Here is an 11,270-nt window from a genome sequence, read left to right as displayed (position 1 = left end):
CTGAGCCTCACCCCAGGGACCACTGTCCATGCCTGCAAACCCTCCTCCTCCCAGGGAACTCCAGGCAGGCTTGGGGGGCTGAGAGGGTCATGGAGAGACCCGGGCAAGGAGCTCTCCAAAACCTAAATCCTTATTTCAGTCATTCATTTTAGCATGTGTCAGCCCCTTGCTCTTCTTTCCCTTTTGTCATCGGCAGGTGCTGGGGGAGGGGAAGAGGGATAAGGATGAAGAGGAATGAATGAAAGGCGAACAAGTCCCCCACTTGAACCGGCATAAACCACTTATTATTCAACAGAGGCCTCCAGAGAGGATTGTTTTCAATACGGTTTGGATTAAGCGGAGAGGGAGCGGGCGCTCCCACACGGGTGCTGGCATGATGAAATCGGCTGTAAGGCGCTGTCCGCCCTCCCCATCCCAGGCCCCCTGGGCTCCCCTCTGTCCATGGGGCTGGCAGCGGGTCCAGCCTCCGCACAGGGGCCTGGAGTCCAGGCTGCCTCAGCCTCAGGGAGGCCCAGCTCCCACACGCATGACGAGGACCAATAATGCCGCCTCCAGAGCAGCACCCAGCTGGCCTCTCACTACCCAGGGGCCCTCTCAAGACTGACCTGTGTTCTCTAAGATGGCGAACAGCGTTTAAGCAGGAGCCCAGACCCAGCTCTGCCACCCCACTCAGCACGGGCGGCTCACCCTCTGTCTGAAAGGGCTGGTCCGCGGGCCTCCGAGTGCCTGTCCGGCTTTCACACCTTGCTGCAGGAAGCCAGCGCAGCACTCCCCCAGGTGCCCACAGAGGGCCCAGCAGTTCAAGGTATCTAAAATTGTTTGTTCACTTAATTAATAAAGGAACTGCCCTTTTTAATCAGTAACCAGACAGGAAGCTCTTCTTGGCGTTTGAGATACATTGCTTTTATTTTAGCACGTTCTCCCTCTGGGGGGCTCACTGTGTGTGGCAGATCCTGGCTACTGAGCCGTCCTAGAGAAGGGGTGAGGTGGCAGCTCAGGAAAGGGTTAAATATGTAACTTGCGTTTACATATACCCAGGGGTGGTGCTTAAAGTACTTAACAAGTGAATGGGCAGCAGATCAACCAAAACTGATACCCACTGGAGGACTCAGGGTCCCCTTGCCAGTGAGTCTGGGGACCCGTAACAACAAGCATGCATTTAGACTTGCGGACAGCAGCAAAGCATCTTCTTGGAGGCAGCCCAGTGAGGCTGGCAAGGTCCCAGAAAACGGGTCCCAACGTGGTCATATCCGTGGAGGTCGCTCCGCCTCCCTCTATGCTAGACTGTATCACTGGCCAGCCCCATCCACCCTCTAAAGCCCCCGCCCCACCCACCCCCTAGACTCCCACGCCCGGATACTGAGCTTGGCCACGTGGTACACTCTGGCCCATGGAGTGTGAATGGATGCGTCGTAAGGGTCCAACGCTTCCGGAAGGCTGCGCATTGATAGCAGCCCTCTTGGGCTCTGCTCTGCCGCAGGACCACAGAATGCCCTGGAGCGTGGAGGTGCCTTCAGCCTCACCCTGGAATGAAAAACCTACAGAACAGATGTGAACTTGGCCCTCAGCCCAGAGCCAAGTGCAGGGGGCCCCCAGAGCCCCAGGCCACCTGCAGAGCCGTCCGTGACATGTGACCTGCAGGCCATGAGGTTCAGGGCTGTTACCACAGCCAAAGCCAGCCCGCACACTGACTCCGCTCTCCTGGCCTCTCCCATCTCATGCGACGTGAATGTGACCACCCAAGGCAGCACAAAGTGGCTTTGGAAACAGAAAGCCTGAGCTCTGCCCCCACTCTTGACTTGGCTGTGTGATGTCAGGCAAGCCTGGACTCTCTGAGCCCCAATTTCTTCCCCCAGGCAGTGCACCGGGCCTGACAGAGGCCTCCTCAGAAGACTGTCCTCAGCGTTACATAGGGAAAATGTGTGCCTTCCCGGCGTGTCGGTGAGCCTCGGTGTCTTCAGCCATGGCAAGCAGACCCCGGGCCAGGCACCCTCTCAGGTCCACATGCACACCCATCCATCCATTCATTCCTTCACTCCTCTAGTAGCTGCTCTCTGAGCACCCTTCCTGTGCTAAGCTGTGGGGACACAATACTAAAAAAGACACATGCACTTCCTGGCCTCACAGACCCAGCTCTGCCTCTGAGCTAAACTCGTCATTAAAGCCAAGAGCAAACACCTAAGTGAAGGACACGACACCCAGAGACCCCGTGGATGTTTAAAATTACAGTCAGGGGCCTACTGGAGAAGGTACTGGTGAACCTGGCCTGGCCTGGAGAAAGGTTAGAGATGAGCATGGAAGGATGAAAGAAATCAGGTGAAGGGCAGACAAGGGAACAGCATTCAGGCAGAGGAACAGCATGTTCGAGGCCCAGCAGGGCGGGAACAAGTCAGGGAAGGGGGCGTGTCCCGGGGGAGGCGAGGCAGGAGGCAGGTCACGCGGGGCTCCAGGCCAGGCTAGGCCTCTGAGGGAAGACCTCCTGAGCCTTGATTTTAAGCCAAAGAGAGTTAAGATCTGGCTTGTTATTTAAGGAGAGCATTCAAACACTTAAAATGATTCAGAAAGGGTGGAAATGAGACGACAGACGGGGTCCAGCCAAGCGTGGACTTACAGACATATGTGCCTCTCCTTCTTCCCTGATGTAACCACACAGGCAGCAATAAAGGGACGAGGGAGGCCCGAAGCCACAGCAAAGAGCAGGGGAGCCCAGAGAAATTGAGCAGACGGAAAAGAGCAAGGCCGAAGGGCAGCACGGAGGGCGCCGGGAGGAGGGGGCAGAAACACGGGCCTCGGCGCCCGGCATCCAGGGGCTCAGGAGGAGGCACCGAGGGCCCTCAGGGCAGCGAACTACAGGGTTGGCCCGGAGTGGATGAGAAGGGCGGACGGCAGGCAGCAGGGAGCCCACCCCCGCCGTAGCCAGGTAGAAAGGAGGTTCAGGTACTGCAGAGGGAGACCCGGGGAGACCTGAAAGTGGGCGCACCAGACTGTAAACAGGGCCTGACTGCAGGTGACGAGTTCCTGGTGAGGCCCCCTCTCCCTGGCCCTCCTTCCCACCTGCTCCCAGAAGCAGGCGTCTAGGTGTACTTCTCCCCACCCCACCACCCAGGGCGGGGGGCAGGCAGTCCCCTCACTGCAGACACTGGCCAGGAGGAAAGATACGTCACAGCAGAGGGGTGGGGGTCCCAAGTGATCAGCGTGGCTCCTGGCCCTGCGATTCCCCAGGGAAACCTACTACGGGGAAAGCCTGGCCCGCGTGGCAGAGCTCCCAGTCTCCAGGGTGACGCTTCACTCTAACACCAGGCCAAAGGTCAACAGATTTAAGAAAGCCTCCAACGCGAAACACGCACACCAAGCAAAACACAACCTAAAGGAAAGTGAACAGAGGCAGGGAGCAGGCAAAAGCTCCCAAATACTATCGTTACTATCCTCAGAGAGATAAAAAGAAGCGATTGTATCCATGGAAATCAGAACAGGGTGCCAAAAAAAGAAGTGTTCTGGGAGGAGATGCAGGAAACAAAAAATATGTATAATAGCGTGAATTTAAAATCAATAGAAAGGTTGGAAGATGATGATAAAAACATCTCTTAGGACAGATAATAAAAAGGTAAAGAGATTAAGAATAGGAAAGAGAGAAACTAGAGCATTTGTCCTGGAGGTCACATGTCCAAGAACAATACAAGTTTTGGGAAAACAGAAGAGAGAACAGAAGGAGGGCAGCTGTGCAAAAATAAGATATTGTGCCAGTTACTGTCCTAGACCTGAAGGGCCTGTTTCCACACTGAAGGTCCATCATCTAGAGCCCAGCACAGAGCTAGGGGCCTAAGTACGTGACCATGAAACCTCAGAGGACCGGGTGCACAGAGGGGGCCTAGAGTCTTCCAGGGGGTGCACGGAGGACACAGGATGCGGAGGCTGGCTTCACAGCCAGCAGACCCAGTAGCAGAACAATTTCTCAATGACACTGGAAGCTAGGAGACCAGGGGTCTTCAGATTCTCAGAGAAAATCGCATCGGTGCAGGACGCCATGCCCAGCCAGACTATCATCTATGGAGGGAGAAAAAGAACAATTTTCAGAGACGAAGATCCTCCATGTACCTTTTCTCTGAAAACTGTTCAGAGATGGCTCCCCCAAAATGAGAGCGAACAGAGGAAGGTGGAAGGCAGGAGGGCACAGAGTGGGTTCCAGGGCGGGGAGGGGGTCCCCGAATGACAGCTGGTGGCAGGGGAAGGCGGCGGCCAAAATGCCTTGGAGCAAGAGGCTGTAGGAGGGGGGGTCTCACTGGAGCTTTTTCTTATTTTACTGAAGTATCACTGATACACAATCTTACATCAGTTTCAAGTATACAACATACTGCTTCAGCAGCTCCCCACATTATTAAACCCTCACCCCCACTAGTGCAGTGACTATCTGTCCACATCGGAAGATGTTACAGAATCATTGGCTGTATTGTCCACGCTGCACTACCCTCCCCACAGCCAGCCTACATTATGATTGAGAATTTTATGCCCCTTTATCCCCCTCACCCTCCCCACCAACCCCACCCCTTCCCTGTGGTGGCCACCAGTCACTTCTCAGTGTGTGTGACTGGAGTTTTGAACATCTGAGACAGGAGCTGTGCTCTGTCAGAGTGAGGGGATAAATTAAAGATAAATACAGGGAAAGCTACTCAAAAGGAAGAGAAAGTCAATAGGAAATGTGGGAACAAACAGGAAATTGTCCTGGAAAGGCCACGCAGCTGTGATTCACCCCATGGCTCCGCTCAGATGATATGCACAGAATCACAACAGCATAAATTGAATATTTGTTTAGCCCAAAAAGTTGTAAGGTAACTGTATTAGGAGAAGTGAGAGGGGAAGTGGGTGAGACCAGAGTGAAAGAAATCCACATGTTCCATCTAGGAAGTCAATACAGTATCTACAGCATTAGAATGTTAAAAATAGCAGCATGAGTGTGTTATTTAGAAATTCAGAGAAAATGGCAGTGAAGCTAAAAGAACTCAAAGTGGTTTGGATAGAAAAAACTGGGGAATTTTTTTATATGTTGAAATAGAAGCCTCATATAATGTTTGCCATTTGTATCTATGCATTTCTATCCCGATGTGTTACTCATAAAAAGCATAAATTAAGTAAAAGGGGGAAAGTCACACCATAAGTATCTCAATGGACAGTCTCATAAAAAGACACCAACAGGACAATCGGATCAAAACACTGAACGTTAAGGAACAAATATTCATAGCTCGGGATAGCCTGTGCAGTGACATTAGTACACACGGATACCCAAGTGGTGGCATCTCAGCCTTCAGAAGGTGGCGATAATACGCTCTGGATAATTGGGATAAATGACTCAGAACTTTGCCTCTAATGATGGAGAAGAAAACCATAATCTTGAAAATGCACACGAAAAGTTTGAACAAAACGCTTTCATGAAATAATGAGGGTGGAGGAAACTACTTTTCTAAATTAAGATTTTATGTAAGGTATGACTTTATGCATATGCAAATGAACCGACTGGCAAATTAACTTCACGTTTGAAAACTCTTAAATGAAAACACACAGGAATATAAAGAAGAGGATGGAGCACAAGTACATCCGACAAATGAGGGCTTGACGTTGGGGTGCAGGGCGACAAGGGAGCCCTATATGAGGGGTAGAATTCACCGTGAAGGTCCAGCAGCCCCAAATAAAATGCCAATAATACAACGGCTAAGTTCACAATGTAGAAACTAAAAACATTAAGGAGAAGTGGAAAGACTTCTTTCAACAGTCACAAGGGAGTGAGGACACAGGCTCTCGTGTCAGTGCCAACAGCGTGGGCATTCTATGAAGGGCAATTTGCGGAATCTATCAGATTACCAGGCCACATACATGTACTGGCCCAGAAATCCCATTTCTACAAGTATGTCCTGCACAGACACACCTGCACATGAAAGGCACCTACAGAGCTATTTATCAGAGCTGGTCAAAACTGCAGCACCTCAGGTCCCTCCCTCAACCTACTACTGAACCAGAGCCTGCATTTCAGCAAGACCCCCGGGGGGTCACATGCACTTTAAAGTCTGAGGAGCAGGAAGGGGGAAGCACCCATGAGCAAGAAGTTGGCTGAATCAATTATGGTGCATCCAGAGCAGGAAATGCCACACAGAGTCATTAAAGAATAAGGGGCCCCTCTATGTGCCCACACAGAACAGCTCACAAGGTACACTGTGAAGTGGGGGTGGGGAGCCCGGGGCAGGACAGCTTTGCGACACGTTACCATTTGTATGAAAACATTTTATTTTGAAAACGTACTGCATAGCCACAGCCTGATCGGTGAGCAGGCCCCCTTCCTGCCGGTCAGGTCCGTCCGTGTTTGCCCTCCTCTCGCTCAGCCCTGGCCATTCATTCTCATCTTGCTCAGCTTCTGGAGGCATTGGGACTGGGAAGGAAGCGCTGTCACCCCGAGGCCCGGTGGGAAGAAAGGGTGTTTTCAAAGCATCAGCAGCCCTGACCTGCCTGCACCCCATGGTCCCCTCTGGTGACACAGGGCTTGGCAAAGGTGGGGTAGCCGACGGGTCCGACAGACCCTCCCCAGACTGACACACTCACTCTCTCGCACATGCCCCTCTGGGCCTCCCCACACCAGTCCCGGACTGCCACCTGCCACCCCTCCCCGCGCCCTGATGCCCCACACCCACCACCCAGAGCCCCTGCCTGGCCAGACAGAGCTGGCGTTTGCAGGCATTTGTCACTTGCAATTATCATCTCCTGCGGTCAATAGTCATTTTGTAAATAACCACTAACAGCCCCCAAGGGCGGCTCAGATGCAGGTATAGGTCTCAGGGCCAGAGCCCTCCCCACAGGCCTCCTGGCTGAGACCCATGAGCAGCCTCTGTAGGCGGGAGGAGGCAGGGAGGGCGTATGGGTGATTAACAATTTAACGGCCCCATTGACTTCCCCTTTCAGCCAAGTGACTGGCAGGAAGGGAAGGGAACGCGGCCTGGCCGTCACATCCAGGCCCGGCGATCGATCCCGCGGACCACTGCGGGCCGGCCCCCCAGAAACCCACATCCTGCCTGTCTGCCAGCGATTAGAAACAGAGTATTGGGAATCTGAGAAAGTGAGGTCCCCTAACGTTTTGATGGGGCACAATGTCCCAGTTACCTGTCGCTGCATAACAACCCACTCCAACCGTAAGTGGCAGAAAACAAAGCACTCGATGCTCAGGTTCGGACAGGGGATGCAGGAATGGCCTCCCTCTGCTCTGTGACATCCCAACAGCTGGGGCAGAGTGGTCCTGAGGCTCCTTCACCCCCAGGCCTGGCACCAGGGCTGAGATGACCGAAGGCCGTGCTCAGCCAGGGTTATGGCCCCCATGCCTCCATGGGCTTCTCCGTCTGGTTTGGGCTTCCGAGCGGGGTGTCCGCAGAGGGTGGATGTTCCCAGAGAACCAGCCTCAGCTGCAGGACGTCCTGCCCCCTAGTCCAGACCTCACAGCATCACTTCCTCTGCATCCTATGGGCCACCTCTCACTGGCAGGCGTGTCTAAGAACCAAAAACTTTATTTTTTAGAGTTATCTTTAGTTTCCCAGCAAAGCTGAGGGGAAGATACAGAAACTTCTTGTAAACTCCTTGACCCTCAGCCACATAGTCTTCCCATGATCAACATCCCCCACCAGAGAGGGACACGTGTGACCTACACTGATGCACCATAACCACCCCAAGCCCGGGGCTCAGGGTCCACTCTGTGTTGCACATTCCATGGGCTTGTACAAGTGTATGGTGACATCTGCCCACCAGTTAGTGCCACACAGGGTAGTTTCCTTCCCTCAAAGTCCCCTGTGCTCCCCTATTCCCCCCTCCCCTGCCCCAGCCCCGGGCAACCACTCGTCTTTCCACTGTCCCCGTAGCTTTGCCTTTTCCAGAGTGTTGCAGAGTTGGAATCACGCACTGCACAGCCTTTTCAGGTTGGCCCCTTTCACTTAGCAATATGATATTTAAAAGGATCCTTCATATCTTGTGAGCTCATTCCTTTTTAACACCGAATATTCCACTGTCTGGACAGACCACAGTTTATCCATCCCTCACCTCCTGCAGGGCCTCTCTGCTGCTTCCAAGCTTTGGCAGTTCTGAATAAAGTTGCTGTAAACATCTGTGTGCAGGTTTCCACGTGATCATGTTTTTTAACCAAAAACAGGATCTTTTAAAAAGGGCCTTCCTAGAACAGCTATGCGATGAGATGAGATGTTAAGGAAATAAGGCAAGGGAATAGAATATAAACAGAAGATTTTTAAAGGTTGAGTCAGCCGAAACCTTTCCTTGAAGCCATCAGCTCAGCCTCTATGTGGCTTCTAAGTCTATGCACTGAAGAAGTCTGTTTAGTCCCCTGTAAAAGGGAGGGCTAGAACTTTCTCTACCTAAGAATTGTTAAAATTACTGGAGAAAAAAATGTGTTTCAAAGCATAAAACCGACAGAGCACTAGCAGAGGGTAGCTGAGGCCGTGTGCTCCTTTCCCTGAGACTCGGTGAAGGTGGGTTTGATGTCAACATTAGAGGCAGGGGGACATAGGAGGGCAGAGTTCAGCCCCAACAGGGCAGGTCAGAGGGGATGGGGCGGGTCTGGAGACAAGTTCTGGCGTGTTATCGGGGAGCCTGGACTTTGGTATCTAGAAGGCAACAGCGTCCTTTTCTCTCTGAATTCTAGGATCTGACGTGCGGATGTGTTAGCTTCTGGGGGCGAATCACGTCCCCTGGTCCCAGGAGATCTTGGACGGCCGTCTTTTGAGAGAGAACAGGGTTAGAGCAGAGGAAGGATGAGGATGAAACACGGGCCACAGGGAATCTAGAGAGGAAGTGGGGATCAAATGGCAGAACTCGAACTTTCAGAGCTGCCACCGCCCCGGAGCGCCAGCTCCTCTGTGTGGGTCCCCGTGGGCAGCCCACCCAGCGACCCCGGCCCCCCACTGAAGCTGGGCCAGGAAACGGGATCCTATAGTGAGAAGACAGCAGGGGTCACCGACGGCCTGAGACCTTGGGTAAGTCCCCTCGCCTCTTAGGACTCAGTTTCCTCATCATCACAATCCGTACTACCTCTGAGGTTTGGTGAGGCCAATAAATAGAAGACCTTTCCTCCCCTTGACACCCTTTTACTGACCACATGCAATGTGCCAGGCTCTGGACTGTGCGCTGGGATCTGGCTGCACACCGGCGGTGGTTCGTGTAGGGAGAGACATCCTTTACCTCTCTCCAGGCTCCTGCCGGCCTATAATAGAAAACTTCTGGGCGCTTGGAAGTCCTGGTGTCCAGTCAGTTAAACAAGAGGCCGGGTGTGAAGTGGCTCCAGGGCCTCCGCCGTCTGCAGAAGCCAACCACAGCCAAGCTTCTAAGGCCTCCCGCGTAGGAGACCCATCCCAGCCAGCCAGCTGGGATTCCTCGGTGATGCCGCCGGCCAGACACTTCCCGGCTTCCCTCTGCCTCTTCTCTCTAGAGGTGTTGCCCCAGCTCCTGACGTAGGCGCCGAGCCATTTCCCGCTTGGCGCTACCCCATTCCAATCGAGTTTTGCTCACAGGAACTGAAAATGTTTAATATGCCTCAGTTCATCTTTTAACAGTGGGCAGAAACCCCTGCGTCCCCTCCACTTTCTGTCACTCTTTCTGCCCTCGGGAGAAGCAGGACTGATGGCTGAGGCTGGGAAAAGGGCCAAGCAGGTGTGTGACCGCCCGCGTCTGGGGTGGCCTGTGCTGTTCCGACACCCCCTCCCTCCGGGGCTCAGGCTCAGTGATGAGGCCGGGGCCCTGCCCGGAGGCTGCACTGCCCCGAGAGTGGGGCGGGCTCTACCCCGCAGGGAGGCAGGAGGGAGCGTGTCCAGTGCGGCCCAGTCACTCTGACCCAGCCTTATCAGCAGCGGAAAAAAGCCCAATAATAGTAAACAGCCCACCCTCTCCCGTGGTATTTCCCAATTCAGAACCCACAGCCAGAGGCAGGGGCCTCTGCCTCCTCTCTACCCCCTCCACACCCCCCATTCCCAAAGCCTTCCTTCTCCGGGACAGCAGGCCCGTGGGAAAGCCGCACCAGCAGGGGCGCTGTCATCAGCAGAACCGATGGGGTGTCGGGGACCCCCGCTCTGCTGCGGGAGCTCTCGGAAGCCCACCCAGCCCCGTCCTGTGGGCCGGGGGACACGTCCTGGAGGGAAGGAGGCCCGAGGAACTGGGGCTGGGGCAGCGGGCGCTCAGCAGGTGACAGGAGGGTGTGTCGGATGGTGGCCAGGGGCCCACGCAGGACGCAGCGGGCAGGATCAGCAGCTCGTGGGAAGGGGAGGGCGAGCCCGGTGGCAGGGCGCCCCGGGCCGCGGCCGTGGGGAGGGGAGCACTGCGGAGGGCCTCGGTGCCGCAGAGGGTCAATCTGTGACTCAGTGACTGATTCGGGGAAGGCGTGAGCGGAGGCGGGACAACCCCAGGTTCCCGACCTGGACGCTCTTCCAGTCTGGCTGGAGCTCAGTGAGGAGGAGGGAAGGGCCGAGGAAGGGGTGGGGGCAAGGGGCACCCTGCTGCTGAAGGCGGGCTTCTATCACCCACTGGCTCAAGCTCCCCATCACTACCCTCACTACCCGGGGGCGTGCCACCACTTCACCCTCTCACTCTGCTGATTTGCCCCTTGAGACTAAAGGAAATTAGAATTAAGAGGAGACAATGGAATTGCCGGCAGGATTATTAGCTTGAATGAAGTTAATGAAAGGGGTGGGAGGCAGGGGGAGAGCCGGGGAGGGTGGGGGTGCGGCTGTGACTCAGGCTGGGAGCGGCCTGCAGGAAACTGGAAGGACACTCTGCCCTTCGGGGCCCCAGAGGTCCCGAGGGACACACCAAGGTTGTGGGCCCTTCGGGCAGCAAGATCCCCCAGGGAGAGGACAGGAGTCAAGAGCAGGAAGGGGCTGTGCCTGGCAAAGGGGAAGCGGAAGGAGGTCCCAGGGGATGCAAGGGTGGGTGTGGAGAGACGCCTCACCCCTGAGCCCCAGGAGAGGGGGTCCCAGGACTGAGCAGCCCCAGGCACCCTCCAGGCTTGGAGTCCAGTTGTCTGTCCCTTTAGGAGACAAAGGGACTGCATTTCTCCAAAGGGGCCCAACTGAAACCCCACCTGCTCCCTGGTAGCAAAATGCAGCTCACCCCTCTGTGTGGGTTCCCCACCCAGGGCAGCGCAGGTCTCCAGAGCTCAAGGACACAACTCGGATGGAGGAAGCGGCGAGAGAGGCCGAGCCGAAAGGAGGGAAGCGGTATTCCAGGCACGCCCGCTTTCTCAC

The 11,270-nt window shown here is 54.9% G+C and overlaps 1 long non-coding RNA gene across 1 annotated transcript in view; it reads right to left on the bottom strand.

Annotated features, from left to right (window-relative positions):
• Positions 1 to 1,357: 1,357 nt before the first annotated feature.
• LOC108405679 (uncharacterized) overlaps positions 1,358 to 11,270 on the bottom strand; it is a 34,878-nt gene continuing 24,965 nt past the window's right edge. Inside the window, exon 4 of the long non-coding RNA XR_012132929.1 lies at positions 1,358 to 4,044. This is a non-coding gene — a long non-coding RNA (uncharacterized lncRNA). The remainder of the gene's footprint in view (positions 4,045 to 11,270) is intronic.

Source organism: Manis javanica, chromosome 6 (genome assembly GCF_040802235.1).
Source record: "Manis javanica isolate MJ-LG chromosome 6, MJ_LKY, whole genome shotgun sequence".
NCBI lineage: Eukaryota > Metazoa > Chordata > Mammalia > Pholidota > Manidae > Manis > Manis javanica.
This window is presented reverse-complemented; position numbering and strand designations above follow the sequence as displayed.